The sequence below is a fragment of the Tupaia chinensis genome, unplaced genomic scaffold (assembly GCF_000334495.1).
Source record: "Tupaia chinensis unplaced genomic scaffold, TupChi_1.0 Scaffold000049_1, whole genome shotgun sequence".
Taxonomy (NCBI): domain Eukaryota; kingdom Metazoa; phylum Chordata; class Mammalia; order Scandentia; family Tupaiidae; genus Tupaia; species Tupaia belangeri.
The window spans coordinates 2,259,578-2,263,277 of NW_006159507.1; the positions used below are offsets into that span (position 1 = coordinate 2,259,578).

Consider the following 3,700-nt stretch of genomic DNA (forward strand, 5'->3'; position numbering starts at 1 on the left):
GGGGGTAGGCAGTGGCAGCAGGCAGAGTGGCGGGTGGAGGGACTGCAGAAGGGCAAGGTCAGTGGGCAGACAGGGAGTACATGACCTCAGTAACGAGAAGGGCAACAGCAGGGATGGTATCTGTGGTTGCCTGGAGCACTCACACCCTGTCCCAGCTCACAACTCCAGGTAGGGTTCTGCGTCCAGCCAGAAGTTTTCATTTCCATGTGAGCTATCCCAGCATTTCAATGTTGGCAAATTTTTTTTTTTTAATTAAAAACCCTTAGTGGGGGACCAGCAGTTGGCGTGATGGCTATGTTGTTGGACTCCCATGTAGTCAACTGTGGTTTGAATCCTGGACCCAGCAGCTTAAACTCACGCCAGGCGTGTGTGTGCATGGGTGCCCAAGATCCCGAGAGGAGAATGGAGGAGAAGGGATTGCAGCATGGCCATCTTCCCTGGGGGGTGATTTCTCTCTTTCTGTCTCTCTGTCTCTCTCTGTCTGTCTGATGAGCACATGCACCCTATAGCTAAAACCTCTGAAAAAAAAAACCAAAAAAAAACAAAACCAAAACACTCTTAGGGGGACCAGACAGAGCATGTCTGGGAGCCGCATGCAGCCTGTGGGGTTTCAGTGTTTGATCCTGTAGCACGGCCTTAGGATGGCTCGAAACGGAAGAGAGGGCATCATGGCTTCTTCCTGAGGCCCTTCTGCTTGAGAGGGAGGAGGTGGGAAGAGCTCAGTGACAGAAACAGCAGGTCGCCGCTATCGGTCAGGGCTCTCCAGAGAAACAGAACCAATAAGTTTATACGCACATGTAGACACCCATACATGTATACACACCCACACACATATACACACCCACACATGTATATACACACACACATGAGATACATAGATGCTAAATAAGATATACATAAAATAGCATCCTTATATAATATATATGTAGATGTACTATGTCTTATTATGAGGAATTAGCTCACACAGCTACGGAGGCTGAGAAATCCCACAGTCTGGGGGCCCAGGGAAGCCATTGGTATAATTCGGTCTGAGCCAGCAGGCCTGGGAACCAGCAGGCACTGGTGCAAATCTCAGTCCAGCTGCAGGAGAGGACCCTGCTCCAGCTCCAACCCATAGGCCAAAGAAGTGGCTTTTTCCTTCCTCCACCTTTTTTGCTAGAGGGCACATGCGCTCACTCACCAGAGAGGGAAAGTGAGAAAGCATACCTCTGCCCTGTCCTGGGGTGCCATCACCCTGCAGTCCCTTCCCCTCCACCTCTCCCCCCTTTTGGAACCTTGGACACACACGCATACACACCAGGTGTGTTTCTCAAGCCACTGGGCCCAGGGCTCCTCCTGTGTGATTAGCCATGTAGATCCAGCTGCCTTAGCCCCTGGCCATGGAGCCAGCCCATTTCCTCCCACCTTGGTTCTGCTCAGGCCTACAACAGACTGGACGAAACCTGCCCACATTTGAGAGAGGGGTCTACTTTACTGTGTCCACAGACCCAAATGCTAGTCTCCTCCAGACACACACCCAGAACTGTCTGATCTGTTCATCGGTACCCCCTTGCCTCCCCCCTTCCCCTGCAGCACAGTCAAGTTGACACATAAAATTAACCATCATGTTCCTCCCTTCTTTTTATTCCTGGCACCAAGCACAGCCTAGGGTGGGAAGTATTTGTTGAATGAATGGTTGACTCACCTCGGTGGTTCCACCTTTTCCAAACATCAAGGCAGCGCATGCCTGGTGGGATAGCAGCCCAAGGCAGGGAACTTCTTGGGCAAATCCTCCACTTAGCAGCTCATGAGTTCCAGTGTCCCCCGCCAGTCTCCAGTCAGACGAGGAAGACCAAGCCGCAGAGCGGTTAGCAGAGCACCAGGTGTGGAGTCAGCCAGCCTGTTCCGCATGTCCGATTTCTCTTATGTAAAATGGGCATAGCTCTTTGGGGTGGAACAGAGGAGGGAGCATTCTTGCCTTGTTACTTCTTTATTGTCGTTATCATCATCATCATCCGAGCACGTGGCTAACCTCTAGGGGCTGTGGCTGGTGGAAGCGTTATTGAGGCGCTCTTCTGGCCACACCCTGTGCACCAAGGTCAACTCCACGGTCACAGGCCAGAAAGGCTGGGTGCTCAGAGAGTCTCAGTAGGGATTAGAGTGCCCAGCACTGGATGCTAGAGTCTAAGTGTGGAATTCTAGCATTCAAAATCACTGCGGTGGTGTTCACTCAAGGTCGCAGCACTGGGATGCTAGAGTCTAAGTGTGGAATTCTAGCATTCAAAATCACTGCGGTCACAGCACTGGGTTCAAGGTCAGAAGACTGCCATCCACGGTCAGACTCTCCAAGTCCTTAACTAGACCCAAGGAGTGCATGCCGAGCGTCCCTCTTCCTCGCTGAGGCTCTAGCCGGCGAGGTCAGCAGACTGGTGTTCCAAGCTGGAATTCTCGGACAGAGTTGGAATTCTGAGGTTCAAGGTCAGGACACTTCTGCAGCATTCATGATCGGAATCCTGGCAGGCGCCTCAGAACACTGATGTTTAGATCGGAACTCTCATTCCCGACTCATTCTACTGTGAGTCTCGCCTCTCTGTGTCGTGAATGCTTCATCATCCACCCTCCTGGCAGCAGTTTCCGCAGAAATTCTGCAGAAGGTCCCTAAAACGCCATTCGGGCAGAGGGGTTCTGTTCTTGACACATCTTTCTCTTACTGTTTCTGACGCCATCTACTCAGGCATGCAGGGAGAGGTGACGGGGTCTTCAGGAAGGCTCCCCTGGCCTACCCTGTCCAAGATCCTTGAGCCCATTGTCACCTCCGTTCAAATTCACCGCTGGCCGACCTGCAACAGCCCTGGAACAGCCCTCCCCCCTGGGGGGGCACCTGGATGATCTCACGGCCCCATTATCCCAAGAGAGGGAGTCAGACAGGCAAGGGTCAGAGCCAAGTGCCAAGGGCTTGCGGCTGCCCTGCCCAGGAGACATGCGGCTGGGGACCTGGAACCGTTTGCTCGTCACTGTGGTCACCACAAGCACTGTCGGTGCCAACTGGAGAGGGTACTTCATTGATCGTGGGATGGAGAGGGCTAAAAGATCATTTTTAAACTGTTTGCAATGGTGTGAATCATGAGCACTCAGTGGGAAGGGGGCGGGCAGGGCGATCGACTGAGGCCCACGCCTTATTAATGGTTCTAACTGCCCCCTCCACCGCGGGCCCCATTCTTTGCCTCCCTTATCTTCCTTCCTGCACAGCCTTTTCTCCTTTCCTTTTTATTTTCTACATTTTCTATTGCTAGAAGGCATGTGCACTCACCAGAGAGGAAGAGAAAGCACCTCCCTTAGGGTTTTTAAGCCACCAGGATCGGGATTCGAACCATGGTCAGCCACATGGCTAACCGCTGTGCACAGGGCTAATTCAGAGACAATCATAGCTAAAGGCACCTACTTGGGTTATATTTTGTGAGGTGCTGTGGGATTTTACTTGATCAAATCCTACATTTGAGATTCTAGATCCAGGAAACAGAAGTTCTGAGGGAGGCTTTCAAACGATGGGTCCCCGTGAATTCAGCAGAAATGTGGTTTCGTTGGAGGTTGTGCTGTTCTGCGGTTGGAGGCGGTGGACAGGGGTCGAATCCCAGCCCCATCAGCAGTGCCTATGGCCTTAGACAGGCCACATCCCCTCTGGGAGCTGTGTCCTCCTGCTCCGTCCTCTCCACCTGAGGCC

At 52.5% G+C, this 3,700-nt stretch overlaps 1 protein-coding gene and 1 long non-coding RNA gene across 2 annotated transcripts in view; one reads left to right on the forward strand and one right to left on the reverse strand.

Moving 5' to 3' along the window:
• LOC114009365 (uncharacterized) overlaps positions 1-2,222 on the reverse strand; it is an 8,145-nt gene extending 5,923 nt beyond the window's left edge. The window contains exon 1 of the long non-coding RNA XR_003550792.1: positions 1,685-2,222. This is a non-coding gene — a long non-coding RNA (uncharacterized LOC114009365). The remainder of the gene's footprint in view (positions 1-1,684) is intronic.
• KCNB1 (potassium voltage-gated channel subfamily B member 1) overlaps positions 1-3,700 on the forward strand; it is a 116,499-nt gene that overhangs the window by 19,401 nt on the left and 93,398 nt on the right. The window lies entirely within an intron of this gene.